This window comes from Delphinus delphis, chromosome 13, assembly GCF_949987515.2.
Source record: "Delphinus delphis chromosome 13, mDelDel1.2, whole genome shotgun sequence".
NCBI classification, from domain to species: Eukaryota; Metazoa; Chordata; class Mammalia; order Artiodactyla; family Delphinidae; genus Delphinus; species Delphinus delphis.
In genome coordinates this window covers 49,542,565-49,558,897 of record NC_082695.1, presented here as the reverse complement: position 1 = coordinate 49,558,897, position 16,333 = coordinate 49,542,565, and the positions used below count along the sequence as shown (strand labels likewise).

At 39.9% G+C, this 16,333-nt stretch overlaps 1 protein-coding gene across 4 annotated transcripts in view; it reads right to left on the bottom strand.

Moving 5' to 3' along the window:
* The window catches only part of MAPRE2 (microtubule associated protein RP/EB family member 2), a 159,340-nt gene that overhangs the window by 69,423 nt on the left and 73,584 nt on the right, over positions 1–16,333 (bottom strand). The window lies entirely within an intron of this gene.

Sequence of the window (16,333 nt, the reverse complement as noted above, 5' to 3'; positions counted from 1 at the left end):
CACTTAGAAGGTAAGTTGGGGAATTCCCTGGTGGTCCAGTGGTTAGGACTCCACGCTCTGACTGCCAAGGGCCTGGGTTCTATCCCTGGATGGGGAACTAAGATCCCATGAGCCATGCGGCCCAGGCAAAAAAAAAAAAAAAAAGAAAGTGAATATTTTTTATCAGCTTTAGAGAAAAGGAAATTCACTTTAGAAACAGGTTACAAATACACTCCATTAGAAAAAAAATCCTTGGGACTTCCCTGGTGGCACAGTGGTTAAGAATCCACCTGCCAATGCGGGGGACATGGGTTCTAGCCCTGGTCCGGGAAGATCCCACATGCCGCGGAGCAGCTAAGCCTGTGCGCCACAACTACTGAGCCCACATGCCACAACTACAGAAGCCCGCATGCCTAGAGCCCATGCTCCGCAACAAGAGAAGCCACCACAATGAGAAGCCCGCACACCGCAGTGAAAAGTAGCCCCCACTCGCCGCAACTAGAGAAAGCCTGCGTGCAGCAATGAAGATCAAACACAGCCAAAAATAAATAAATAAATTTATTAAAAAAAAAAAGAAGAAGAAAAGTCCTCACCTGATAATCTCTATCAGTCTCTAAAAGCTTTGGATAAGCCTTGAAAAAAAATATATACAAAAAGTATTTGGATAATCTGGAAGTCCTGCCTGACTGCACAAGTCTTCCTTTCAGCTATGATTGTTAATATACTCCTTCTGACCATTTCATGACACTTACCATTTCCCCCAACTTTTCGCAGGAGGAGCACACATTGGCCATAGAAAAGGTAACAGAAAAGGTTTGTTTTGCTTAAAATGCTTTGATAGCTAGAGTTTGGTGTAATTGGTCTCCTTTTCTTAATTAATAAACTTTATTTTTTAGAGCAGCTTTAGGTTCACTGCAAAATTGAGTGGAATGTACAGAGTTTTCCCACATACCCCCCTGTCCTCCACTGGTCCCCTCCAATCTCCCCAACCGGCTGGTACGTGTTAAAATTGGTGAACCTACAATGATACATTATCACCCAGGTTCCATAGTTTACATTAGGTTCACTCTTGGTGTTATACATTGTGCAGGCTGTGACGAATGTACAGTGCCGTGTATCCACCACTGTAGTACCATACAGAATAGCGTCAGTGCCCTAAAAATCCTCTGTGCTCTGCTGATTCATCCCTCCCTCCCACCATTCCTGGAAAACACTGATTTCTTTTAATGTCTCCATAGTTTTACCTTTTCCAGAATGTCACATAGTTGGAACCACAGACTGGCTTCCTTCAGTAATGCACATTTAAAGTGCCTCCATGCCTTTTCATGGCTTGAGAGCTCACTTCTTTTTAGCGCTGAATAATACTGCACTGTCTCAATGTACCACTCACCTACTGAAAGACATCTTGGTTGCCATCAAGTTTTGGCAATTATGAATAAAGCTGCTACAAATATACATGAGCAGGTTTTTATAAGTGTTCATTCATTTGGGTAAATACCAAACAGCATGACTAATGGGTTGCAATGGTAAGAGTATGTTCAATTTTATAAGAAATTACCAAACTGTCTTGCAAAGTTGCTGCACCGTTTTGCATTCCCAACAGCAATGAATGAAAGTTACTATAGACTAGTTTGCATTTTCTAGAATTTTCTATAAATAGAATCACATAGTATATACATTTGTATGGCTTCTTTCATAAAACCGTGAGATCCATGCTGCACTGTATATCAGTAGTTCACACCTTTTCATTGCTGAGTAGTGTTCCATTGTATGTATATATTGAGTTTGTTTATTCATTTACCTGTTGATGGACATTTGGGCTGTTTACAGTTTGGGGTTATTATAAATAAAGTCATTATGAACATTAAAAAAAAAGCAAGTTCTGGGACTTCCCTGGTGGCGCAGTGGTTGAGAATCCGCCCGCCGGTGCACGGGACACAGGATCAATCCCTGGTCTGGGGGGGATCCTGCATGCCACGGAGCAACTAGGCCCGTGCGCCTGCGCTCTGAAGCCCGTGAGCCACGACTGCTGGGCCCGCGCGCCTGGAGCGCGTGCTCTGCAGCAGGGGAGACCACCACGGTGGGAGGCCTGCGCACCAGCAGCGAAGGGTGGCCCCCACTCGTCGCAGCTGGAGGGGGCCCACGTGCAGTAGCGGGGACCCAACGCAGCCAAAAAATAAAATAAAATAAAATAAATAAATAAATAAAGGAAAGTTCCTGTTGCTTCATATCCTCACCAAAATTTGGTATTGTCGGTATTTTGGATTTTGGCCGTTCTAATAGGTGTACAGTGGTAACAAATTCTTTTTAATATTTAAACCTGGTTGAAATTTTGCAATTTTACTAATTTTGTACAATTATACCACACATAATTTTTTATAAAATGTGTGTATATATATATATATATACACTTCTATTTTGAAAGTTTTCTGATATATGCAAAAGGAGAGAGAACAGAATAACAAATCAGTTGTGTTCACTTCTTGGTTTCAACAATTATCTATACTTGGCCAATCTTGTTTCATTTATATTGCCATCAACACTCCCATCCTCCCACCCTCCATCTCCCAAGCCAGATTACTTTGAAGTAAATGCCAAGCATTATATGATCTCACCTCTAAGTATTTTTGTATGTGTCTCTAAAAGATAAGGACATTAAAAAGAAAACAAAACAACAGCATTATCATACCTAAAAATAAAATTTCTTAATACCATCAAATATGCATTATAATTGTTTCAATTTGTTTGAATCTGAATTCAAATAAAATTCATACATTGTGATTCTTTGATATGTACTTTCTTTTATCTATAGGTTTCTTCTCCATTTCTAACATTTCCCTTGCATTTAAAAAAACTGTTATTGAAGGAATGGGTTGTTTGTCTTGTAGAATTTCCACAATCTAGATTTTTCTCGCTGCATTCCATTGGTGCCTTTTAACATATTCTTCTCTCCCTTGTATTCCCAGAAACTGGTAATTTGACCTAGAAGCTTGCTCTGATTCAAGTTCTAATGGAGGAGAGGGGACAAGACTATTTCATGCAGTGTTTCAACTTCCATCAGGAGACACATACTGTCTGATTGACTCCTTAAGTGATATAGTTAGCCATTGATGGTATCTGCCTAGGTCCAACTCTTTAGAGACTTCAAAGTGATATTCTATTATTCATTCTTTTTTCTTAAATTGAAGTATAGTTGATTTATAATGTATACATCAAAGTGATTCAGTCATACATACATACATATATATCCCTATGTATTCTTTTCAGATTCTTTTCCATTATAGGTTATTTCAAGTTATTGAATATATTTCCCTGTGCTCTACAGTAGGTCCCTGTCGTTTATCTATTTTATACTTACTAGTGTGTACATGTTAATCCCAAACTCCTAATTTATCCCTCCCCCTGCCCCTTTTCCCTTTGGTAACCATGAGTTTGTTTTCCATGTCTGTGAGTATGTTTCTGTTTTGTAAATAAGTTCAGTTGCATTTTTTTTTTTTTAGATTCCACATGTAAGTGACATCATGTGATATTTGTCTTTCTCTGTCAGACTTACTCCACTTAGTGTGATAATCTCTAGTTCCATCCATGTTGCTGCAAATGGCATTATTTCATTTTTTATGGCTGAGTAATATTTCATTTTATACACACACACCCCCACACACCCCCCCACACACCCCCACACCTGTCGATGGACACTTAGGTTGCTTCCATGTCTTGGCTATTATAAGTAGTGCTGCTATGAACAATGGGGTCCATGGATCTTTTCGAATTAGAGTTTTCCTCTTTCCTGGATATATGCCCAGGAGTGTTATTGCTGGATCATATGGTAACTTTATTTTTAGTTTTTTAAGGAACCTCCATATTGTTCTCCATAGTGGCTGCACCAATTTACATTCCCACCAACAGTGTAGGAGGGTTCCCTTTTCCCTACACCCTGTCCAGCATTTATTATTTGTAGACTTCTTGTTGATGGCCATTCTGACCAGTGTGAGGTGGTACCTAATTGTAGTTTTGACTTGCATTTCTCTAATAATGAACAATGGTGAACATCTTTTCATGTGCCTATTGGCCATCTATATGTCTTCTTTGGAGAAATGTCTATTTAGATCTTCTGCTCATTTTGTATTGGGTTGTTTGTTTTTTGATATTGAGCTACATGAGCTGTTTGTATATTTAGGAAATTAAGCCCTTGTCAGTTGCATTGTTTGCAAATCTTTTCTCCCATTGTATTTTCGTTTTGTTTATGGTTTCCTTTGCTGTGCAAAAGCTTATAAGTTTGATTAGGTCCCATTTGTTTATTTTTGCTTTTACTTCTATTACCTCAGGAGACTGATCTAAGAAGGTATTGCTATGATTTATGTCAGAGAATGTTTTGCCTATATTCTCTTCTAAGAGCTTTATAGTGTCACATCTTATATTTAAGTCTTTAAGCCATCTTGGGTTTATTTATTTTTTATAAATTTATTTATTTATTTTTGGCTGCGTTGGGTCTTTGTTGCTGTGTGTGGGCTTTTTCTAATTGTGGTGAGCGGGGCCTACTCTTCATTGTGGTGCACGGGCTTCTCATCGCAGTGGCTTCTCTTGTTGCAAAGTACAGGCTCTAGGTGCATGGGATTCAGTAGTTGTGGCACGTGGGCTCAGTAGTTGTGGCTCGCAGGCTCTAGAGCACAGGTTCAGTAGTGGTGGCGCACGGGCTTAGTTGCTCTGTGGCATGTGGGATCTTCCTGGACCAGGGCTTGAACCCCTGTCCCCTGCATTGGCAGGGAGATTCTTAACCACTGCGCCACCAGGAAAGTCTGAGTTTATTTTTGTGTATGGTGTAAGAGAGTGTTCTAACTTCACTGATTTACATGCGGCTGTTCAGCTTTCCTAACACCACTTGCTAAAGAGACTGTCTTTTCTCCATTTTATATTCTTGCCTCCTTTGTCGAACACTAGTTAACCGTAGGTATATGGGTTTATTTCTGGGCTCTCTATTCTGTTCCATTGATCCATATGTCTGTTTTTGTGCCAATACCACACTGTTTTGATTACTGTAGCTTTGTAGTATTGTCTGAAATCCATGAGGGTTATGCCTCCAGCTTTGTTCTTTTTCCTCAGGATTGCTTTGGCAATTCTGGGTCTTTTGTGATTCCATATAAGTTTTAGGATTATTTGTTCTAGTTGTGTGAAAAATGTCATGGGTAATTTGATAGGGATGGCATTAAATCTGTAGATTGCTTTGGGTAGTATGGCCATTTTAATAATATTAATTCTTCCAATCCAAGAGCATGAGCTACCTTTCCATTTCTTTGAATGATCTTCAATTTCCTTTATCAATGTTTTATAGCTCTTAGCCTGTAAGTCTCTAACCTCCTTGGTCAGTTTTATTCCTAAGTCTTTTTATTTTTGATGCAATTTTAAAAGGGATTTCTTTTTCTTTCTCTTTCTGATACTTCATTATTAGTGTAAAAAAGCACAACAGATTTCTGTATATAAATCTTGTATCCTGATACCTTGCTGAATTTGTTTATCAGTTCTAATAGTTTTTGTGTGGAGTCTTTAGGGTTTTCTATAGAGAGTTTCATGTCATCTGCATATAATGACAATTGTATCACTTCCCTTCCAATTTGGACTTTTATTTCTTTTTCTTGTCCAACTGCTGTGGCTAGGCCTTCCAATACTATGTTGAATAGAAGTGGTGAGAGTGGGCACCTTGCCTTGTTCCAGAATTTAGTGGAAAGGTTTTCAGCTTTTCACTGTTGAGTGTCATGTTGGCTGTGGGTTTGTCATAAATAGCTTCTATTATGTTGAAATACGTTCCCTCTATACCCATTTAGGTGAGAGTTTTTATCATGAATGGATGTTGAATTTCATCAAATACTTTCCCTGCATCTATTGAAATGATCATGTGGTTTTTGTCTTTTCTTTTGTTGATGTGGTGTATCACACTAATTGATTTGCACATGTTGAACCATCCTCATGACCCTAGGATGAATCCAACTTGATCATGGTGTATGATCCTTTTCATGTGTTGTTGGATCCAGTTTGCTAATATATTGTTGAGGATTTCCTCATCTACATTCATCAAAGATATTGGCCTGTAATTTTCTTTTTTGGTAGTGTCTTTGTCTGGTTTTGGCATCAGGGTGATGGTGGTTTCATAGAATGACTTAGGGAGTGTTCCCTCTTCTTCAGTCTTTTGGAAGAATCTGTGAAGGATCAGTATAAGTTCTTTTTTGCATGTTTGGTAGAATTCCCCAGTGAAGACATCTGGTCCTGGACTTGTGTTTTCAGGGAGTTTTTTAAATTACAGATTCTATTTAACTTCTAGTGATCGGTCTGTGCAAAGTATCTACTTCTTCTTGATTCAGTTTGGGTGAGCTGTATGTTTCTAGAAACTTGTCCATTTCTTCTAGGTTGTCCAATCTGGTGGCATATAATTGTTCATACTATTCTCTTATGATTTTTTGTATTTCTGCAGTATTGGTTGTTATTTCTCCTCTTTCATTTCTTATTTTGTTTATTTGAATCCTCTCTCTTTTCTTCTATTCATTCTTGATTTATTAGCTAGAATAATTCTACAAACAGAAATTTGCCCTTTGAGATACTGAGCATATAGGAAAGGCAAGATAGATGCCCGATTCTTTCCTTTTATTTACAGATTTTCAAAACAATGAGGTAAGTTCCTAATATTCTCCAAACACGACCAATGAGGTTTTTATTTTTTAAGTGTAATTATGAACTCATGGATTTAAACACATTTGATACGTTTCAATCCAATGCAGTTTATGCCTTTATTCAAACTGGTTTCTAGGTTCTTTTGAGAAGATCCTAGTAGTCTTTGCTAACTTCCCTGCTTTCTGGTATGACAAAATGCTTCAGGCTTGACTTGTACCTTTGCTGCCTTAGACCTAAAACCAGTCATTTCTCCAAGGATTCCTTATTCCTTTGGTCATAAATGGTATTTAGAGATAATATTTTTAAGCAGGACTATATAGGACAGAAAAATCTAGTCTTACGGGTTTTACACAAAAATCTATACATTTATGAAACAGTTGTGTTTGGAATTCTTATTAATCCTAAAGCAACAAAAATCTGCTTTTTACTTAAAGTGCTAAGTAAAGATTTTATTATTATTATTATTATTTTTTAATTGTTAACATGTTTTAATTTCTCGATTTTTCTACATATTGCTTTGCCTACTTTTTTTTTTTAAACATCTTTATTGGGGCATAATTGCTTTACAATGGTGTGTTAGTTTCTGCTTTATAACAAAGTGAATCAGTTATACATATACATATGTTCCCATATCTCTTCCCTCTTGTGTCTCCCTCCCTCCCACCCTCCCTATCCCACCCCTCCAGGCGGTCACATATAGGTATAAAAATAAATATCCACCCATCCCCAGAAGCACCCTTGTCTCTAGATTCTCTTGCCCTGAAGATCTAAAAAAACTCATGTCACTGACATCCCAGATAATGTGACTACAGTAACTGCTTTTCCATAACATTATTAAAAGGTTTTTCATTTTTTGGTTAATAACTTCCACTGTTTTCTTTAGTCTATCACTTAGTAAACAAAACCATTTGCTTTTAGTTACTAGTCAATTTTTAAAATCAACTATGTATATTACATAAAACCTCAGAAAAAAATTCAAAATTTTAAGTGTTTTGGACAGTCTGGTATAATTTTCACATACTGGCATAACTTTTGGCAGTTCGCATACTTTTCTAATGGCTTTGCCTATAGGCAGTAGTGAGAAGCTTTTGCTTTACCAGGCGATGTATTGATGGAGGAGGAGGCACCAAGGCCCAGAATTGTGCCAGATGGCATTAAGCCAAGTTGGGATGAAATTTTTGCTCTAGATGACTTAAAAACAAAACTAAACGCAAAGTGGGACAGACACAATCAGATCTGTGTTTTAGAAAGATAATCCATATATAAGTGAGTAAAGATGTTCTGTGGTTAAATAGAAAGAAAGGTACAACCAAAGGGCAGGTAGAAGAGTTATGATAGCTTTTAAAAAATCCATAAGAACAAGGAAGCAAGTCATTTGCTGCAGGTTCTGTCGATGAATCACACTCTTTTCTGCACCTTTATTGACAACGTTCACCAAAGGACAACAATCCTTTCATATCAAGACAGTCGGCTCACAACAGCAAGCAAAGCATTATCTGCCTTCAAGGAGCTCATTAAGATGACCAGGTAAACAGTGGAATAGCACCTGATTTTTGCTTTATGAATACTCCAGTTAATTAGTTACTAGACTCACCACTCTAACCTCTACCACATCCCCATCTCCATCTGACACAACTGCAATCCCTAGAAACCCTGCAGTAAAAACAACCATTGTTAAGGGACCTGTGGGAAAACTAGGATAGAGGACAGACTAAGGGTGAACCAGTCAAGGTTAGGAACAGTTCCTTACATTTTCTAAAATAAAACATTAACAACACATTAAACAGATTTCCATACCTACTTCAAATTAACAGCAATGGACTCAACACAGTTAATTTCTATTTACCATCCATGCTGATTAGAATATTCTTATCATCGATCTTGCTCCGAATTTTACCAAGATACTTCTAAATTCATTTCACTTTGTGGTTATCTCTCACTCCCTTTATTAGTTCCCCATCCAAATGTGTGGCACCTTCAGGTTTTAGGAGGGAGAGCTGAGTCCTGATTCTCTCTCTGCGGAGAGGGAAGTGCTCTTCCCAACCTCTAGTAAGTCAGGGGGCAGCTAACGTGGAAAAAGAATTCTATTCCTGCTCTGCCCATCCACTTTTTTCTCCCCCTAATTCCTTCAGAAAAAAGAAAACTTTTTCTTTCTACAGGTGCAACTTCAATACCTTCAAGCCTAAATTATTCAAGTTGACTCAACAGTTTGTAGAAGAAAATTTGTATTTTTCTAAATGTTAAACTCAGGGTTGGTGGAGTTTAACAGTCTTAGCTCTTCTGTAGATATCCACTAGAATCTGAAGATTTCCTTATAATTTCCTGGATGTCAACCTATATTACAATATAAAGGTGAAAGTACTGGTCCCTGCTTATTCTTCAGAAGTGTTGTGTGGATAACAAAAGGAAGTTTTCTATCATTTTAGAGTTAAAGTGATTCCATGCTTCCGTTTTGATTCTTGAAAAAATCCCATGAGGGGAGCCGGTCAGGAACTGTATTCTTCCCTGACAAATGTGGATTCCTAGTCCTTTTGAAGGTATGAATTAAAACACTTTGAAATATTAATTTTTTTAAAATGTACTGAGTAATTTCCAGAGACTCAGGCAAGCAAAGTAAGTGGCTACGAAAGGTAAGGTAATACCGAATGCTACAGAATAAGGAGCCAATGCACTGTGCATGGTTTATTCTGTTTGGATCTTCAGCGTTATATCTTCCACAGAAATAACTGTTTATTCTTCGATGACCTGACATCTGTTCTTTAGAACAAGCATTTCTCTCATTGTCATCCTTGTAAAAAAGGAAGTCAAAGCACTGTCCTCTTATTTGTGGCTTTCAGTCGGAACTTTAACCAGATCACTATGTGTTTAAAACCTGGTAAGTACAAAAGCACTGAGAGCAGTAGGTAAGGGACAATTTTCTGGCATGTCAGTCTCTGGGTCACATATTTTGAAAATGGCATTGAAATTTTATTTTAAAATGAATTTGCACAGCAGAAATTTTACAAAATGAATTTGCATCCATTGCTTCTTCTTGAAAGTAAACCAATAATCAGCATATAGTTTACACAATTTCTGTGAATGTCCAAATACCTTTCTGGGAAGCTGGCACTCTCTCTCTCTCTTCTGGGAAGCTGGCGCTCTCCCTCTCCCTCTCTCTCTCTCTCTCTCTCTCTCTCTCTCTCTCTATATATATATATATATATATATATATATATATATATGTATGTGTGTGTATATATATATATGTATGTATATATATTTTATTTTTACAAGTGAGAGAAACAAAAACACAGAAAAATGAAAATCCCTTCATACCTCGAGCAGGTGAAGTCGTATTTCTGGCTTGTCTGTGGATAGTGACCACTGACACATGTGACTTCAGAAAAAGGCCAGCCTCAGGCTGAGGGCCAGTGTGTTGATTTTGCCCCATTTCAATCTTGTATTCAGCACTTGGGGGTGCGGGCAGGAAACGTACGGCAAGTTTATGCCTTGCAGCAGTCGCTCAGCCATAGAAATGAGAAATTACATTTCTGCTACTGAAACAAAAGGAATTTTATGGACTGAGACTTGAGCTCACCTACTGAACAAAGCCTGGATAAAGACTTGGCAAGCCCCGAACTGTGGAAACCAAAACATGGATTCTACCACCTTACTAGTCATGGGCCCCTAAACCAGTTACAAAATAGTCCACAGTTGTGTCCAAGAACAAACTGGGCAAGGTTTATTCATTATTCCAGAGGAGTGTCTCTTCAAAATGTAGCAAACACGTAAAATGTCATAGCTAGCATTATAGGTGCCCTTCAACTGGAATTATTTCTTATGTAATTCATTTCATCTCTCCGCCCCACCCTTACCAATAGACCACAGCCACACTGTGTACATTTAAGGGGAAACATGACTGATCACTCCATTTGGAGGAAAACGCAGTGTTTTTTCAGCAGGGCTCACAATAAACCAGGTGTCTCAGGACCCTGGCTCTGATGCTGTTTTGGGTGCGTGGCTGTAAGGAGAGGGGCTTGAGAAATTAATTTTGGGACTGAGGCATATGGAACCTATTTTGATTTTGATTTTTTTTTTCACAACTATCGTCTGAGTTTGCCAGAATTCCCAAGTTTAGACACGACCATCTGCAGAAGAACTGCCTTCCGTAAGTGGTTGACTTCTGTCTGCTGCTCTGTAAGTAGGCTCTGTTTGGCTTTGATTTACCCCAAACGCATTTTGAAGCTGAACCTTTAAAAGCCAACCCCCCCCGCTCCCCCACCCCACCCCACACACCCTGACTTAAGTTACTTTCTTTATTTCATTCCCTAAAGGAGTCTATACACAACTGGAAATTTCATGTTCAATATAAAATGTTCTGTAAATTCACCGCCCCCCCCATGGCAATATACTCTGTTCACACAATTTTGCGCTGACAACTGACAACTATACTCATGTCTGTGACCATCTTTCTTCTCTCTCTCTCATAACAATCTGTATTTTCACTGGGGGAAGTAATCCACCTCCACCAGCCTAAGACCGACACAGGCAATCTACCCTCTACCCAGTTACAAAACAAAGAACAGACTGGAAAAGAGGTATGAAGAATAATGGCATTTTTCTTTCACCTGGGAAACACATCTTTGAGCTTGGGCACATAAGGATTTCTGAAGTCCATTAATCATCTATAATCTGAGTGGTTTCTTAAGTAACGTCTAAAGGTATCAATGCTTCGTAGGAAGCCATGTCCTGCTGACCAAAACGGCTCTGAAGTCTCCATATATGTCAGGGTGGAAAAGTACCTGTGAGTCACAAGAACACTTTCTTTACCAATCACTGGACTTTCGCTTGGTCTAGGTCAAGGCCTCACCTTTAATTCCCTTCCCACAGGGCTGTTCTTTGGTTCATATTTTTTAACATTGTCAAGGTTGGCCTGTTCCTACATACTAGGTAAAGGGAGGTGCATTATTTCAAACACACTCGTAAATGTGGCTTTTTACTCAGAAAGAAATTTGGGGGGGGGTCATCCTAACAGAAATAGCCATTTTGCAAACACTTCTATGGACCCACAAGTATTATGATAAGAGTTTAAAAAGAGATCAAGACAATCACTGATCTAAAAATGAATTATTTCCTTCTCTTACAAGTGGCATCTTTCTAAAGTAACCTGTAAATATACACTGAAGAAAAGAAGTGTATATTTATACCCACTGATTAAATATGGAGACAAAGGAAGGAAGTCCAAAAGTTGTTCATCAACCTGAGGGGGGATGAAGAGATTGGGTCCCAATGGCAGACACTCACTTAAATGTCAGAGTTTTCCTCTGCAAAGCTTTGTAACAACAGAAATAGATTCTGCGTGAGTGTCTGCTTCCTGGCTCCCTCCTCACAAAAGGCTGATGTGAAATCCCTGTGGCTGTCCCTGATAATGAACTGGGCATCCGTTGGGAGTAACTGGTAAGTGTCCCCTGAACCAGAAACTTCTCCGCCTTTCAGCTGTGCATAATTCATTCTCCAGATTCAATACCTTGAGGGGGAGGATTTAAACATCTCACCAAAGAAAGAGTATCTCCAGATAATTCTCGATTCATCATTTGCTCTTTATTTGCGACCCAGAATATGGGGGCAGGGGGACAGTATTTGGTTGGGGAGGGAGATCAGGATGGAGGGAAGCTGGAGTCACAGAGGGTCTCTGAAAGACAAACACTGACAAGATGAAATCTCCCTGGAGAGACATTCTGGAAACTGTACTGAGTTTCATTGAAAATTGGGTATTAAGGCGTCCACTTAACTTGTGGAATAATTGATGGCTGCATGGACTCTAGGGCTGGGAGGGGAATTTCAGGGGTCATTTATTGTCTTCAGGTAATAATAACACACTTAAGCCACCGTGGGCAGATGTGCATCTGTTTTATTTTTACAGGGCTCTACGACTGTCTTACGGGATGAGACAGACAACGCAAAACGGACTCTTCCAGGCACCAACCCTCCCCAGAGAGCTCAGCGGGGGCAGAGGCCTGGGTGCAGTACTAACTTGAGACAAGGACAGCAGAGAAGCATCAAGATACACCCACAATTATAAAATGCATATATTTTATTAAAACACAGGATGTGAAATATACTCATTTTTCCTCGAAATTAGGCTATTCACCATTTAGAGCTAGTGAAGAAAACCAGTGTAAAAGAACTTTAATACTAAGCTGCTTAGAGAAACATTGCATAAAATATGAGTTTTATCAGAGGGCACATTAGCCTGCTCTTTATTCCAGGCTCTTCCAAGCGGCCTACCATTGCGACTATTAACGTGCCCTTCGTCAGCATCCACCGCTTGATGATAATGCTTTTAATTGTGGCGCAAAGCTCCATGTCGTCTCACAATCAGAGGTCCTGCCTCCAGCTAATCATTGCCGTCTCCCAGAGAGAATGAACAGAAAATAATACCCTTTTGCAGGGTGTCCATCCCATCTACCATTAACTGTTCCTTTTAAAAACAGAGATCAAGCTCCTTCCTGCCACACCACCAAGTATTCCAAGGACTATTTTTTAAAAACAGAATATGATTACAACAGATTTCTCCAACCGCCTGCAAAAGGAGACTCTCTAACTAGCCTTGAAAATCAACCTCCACTTAACAGCCTTGTGGATATCTGCGTGAACCCCACCAGGTACTATTCAGTCGGTGGCTCCTTACCTTGGCTACCCCCAATATTGTAAGGAGATGAAACAGAAATGCAATTTTCAAGATGGCATACACGTATAAGTATAACGGAGTCACTTTGCTGTACACCTGAAACTAACATAACATTGTAGATCAACTAGACTTCAATAAATTACAAAACAAAAAAACACTCCTGCATGGCTCCACCCCCTAAGGTCCAGAGAGTGGTTGTTTAGCTTGTCTGAGATTTTGAGGTCATGCTGAATGATGAAAGACATAGACGATTTGTGTTCATTTATTCAATGTGTTAAAATTGCATGCTAAGTAAAATATTAATTGATTTGTTAAAAAAAAAAAACCCAGCATATAAAGGGTTTGGGTTTTTAAATTCAGAATTAACAGTCAATTGCTACGGCCCTGAAATGACTTGGAAACTTGGCTCTTATCCAAGGAGTGAAGAAATTTGGGAATTCTAAAAGTTTTTTGTGGCATTCATAACATTCACGGACATGAATGAAATTCAACTGCGTATAACGGAAGCAAAAAGTTTAAAGCCATAAGCACACATACACACACACACACACACACACACACACACACACACACACGCCATATGGTCAGAAATGCAACTGATTATAACTGATTACATTTGCCTAAATGTCCATCTGTTTCAAACAGTGAGTGGCTTGGTCCATGCTCTGAAAATAACTTCAATGACCCAGAGCTCATTCCCATGCCACAGGCTTGGCTGGCCTCCTCAGGGCACCAACTTTTGCCCAGTCCCCCCGCCCCTCCTCAACTTGGCTCCGGGTACATCCACTCGATCTGGACCATATGCCTTCTGTTTAACTTTCCTAGCCCTACTTGGCCCTGTTCCTTCTCACCCTGACCTTAGCTCTCTCCCATGATCCTAAGTCATTTCCAGTCCCAAGCCTCCCCCACCCCGCATGACCTCGGGTCAACCCTTCAGGGCATGGGTGCTGCTGCCACCATGGTGGGCGGTCATGCTCAGTTGCTAATGCCCCCTGCATAAAACCAGGTGCGTAAGACGTAGCAGAAGAGTATGTGATGACTGCATGAACACACCACCAATACCAGGCAAAGCCGGGAGGGGGGCAAATTTTGTTAGAAGTGTCCCCCACCTCCGGTTCTGAACTATTTTGTGCTCTCGGTGGTGCTGATTCCTCCTCAGGTACTTCTCATCCTCAGCTGTGTGACTTCCTGAAAACTTCGCGTAATAAAAAACAAATGAGGGACGACAGCTTCAACGCTGATCCTTAGGGATAATTGGGGCTCAAGGTCTTAGCGAAGGAAGGGGTCATTCCCAGCACTTGGCACCATGGGTTACATCTCATGCTTCAGGTTCAGCTCAAATGTCACCTTCTCAGCAAGCCCTCCCTGACCACACTCTAAAGTGGCCTCCTCCAGGTACTCCTCCACCACCTGTTCTTTCCTCCGTGATACTAACACAAGCTGTGATTATCCCGTTAGTTTACTGTCTGTCCGCTACCTCTTGCCCTAATGAAGTTAGCTCTATGAAGGCAGGTTCTTTATAGAATACATTTTGTTACCGTGTGTCTCCTATGTCTAGAGCAGTGCCTGGGACATAGTGGGTGCACAGTAAATAAAACCCGAATGGATGCATGTGAGGGAGAATTTCGTGGGGAGGAGAAAGTTACAGGGTTCCCAAAATCACGCCATGTAAGCCAACTGTCAATACACGTCTCTAGTCCTGTGTGAGATGGTCAGGTGAGGATAAATTAGGGTTGAGTGAACTAAAGGACTCTGGTGTCTGCTGTCTAAAAGAAAGAAGGGAGTAGAGAAACATGCCATTCTTCATGTCTCCAACACCAGGATGAAAAGCGCACTCACTATTTGTACACATTTCAGCTTCATGAGACCGCTGATCTGGCTTCTAACCCCAGAGCTACCACCAACCAGCTAGGCGAACTTGGGCACATGTGCCTAACCTCTTTGGATCTCCTTTCCTTCCCAGGAGTACGTAGTTAACACTCATCTTCTCATTTAGTCTTCACGACAATGCTATGCGACAGCTACTGCATTTCTGCCATGACGGAGGAGAAGGTACACAGACTCGGGGAGGGTTAGGCACTCGCCCAGTCACACTTATTAAATGCAAGAGCTGGGATCTGGACCCAGGGCTGATTCCAGGAATCCTGCCCTCAACCAAGTCCCTTTCTGCTCTCGGGTTTTATGATGTCACGAGAGTAAGTGAGAAGAAGACAGACCTCCAAGTGTGAATACCACTGTGGCCTTGAATAAAAACCATTTTTCCTTTTTTAGTCCTCATTGTACATTTCCCCTTTAACCAAGATGACCTTTTAACATAAGTTTTCCTGAAGAAGAGCCTGAAATGGAGAGATTTGGGTAACTAGTTTTACTCAGTTTAATGCTGGGAATGAGTTTTGGCTCAAAAACCTGCCAGCTGTAACATAAGCCATGCTAATATTTCAGGAATCACCGCGTTTTGCATTTCTAGTTACTACGTATCTTGGACTCAAGTCTCTCAATTTTCTTTCTGTGGTAGCTTAGTCAAAATGGACAGAGACCACGTACACTATTACTGCTTATAATTTTTTTCAACTAATAAAAGGCTTCAGATTGATGTCTTGACTATGTGTTTAAAAAAACCAATTTCTTAAAAAACAAATACCAAACACAGATCTCTGGGTATCTCACTCTTAGAGACTGGTGCCTATCCAAAGGTCTGTATTTACACTGTGGCAAAATTCATTTTTAAATTTCCGAGAACATTCTGAAACGGAAATGGAAACTGAAGTACCAATAAAATTAAGCCCAAAAGAAAAAGGGAAGTACAGGCCAGTGTTAAACTATGTCCCAGTGAATTTAACTCTAAAATGGACGATATACACCCACATACCCCCAGCCCTGTCCTTGCCACCCACTCTTCTTAATTCTTTCCTTAAACTTCTTAAATACCACCTTTAGTTGACAAGGTACTGATTGGCTTTGTACCTCAAACCCACTCCCCAACCCCAGAGGACATCCTGTGAATTACATCCAAGATGGCTGCAA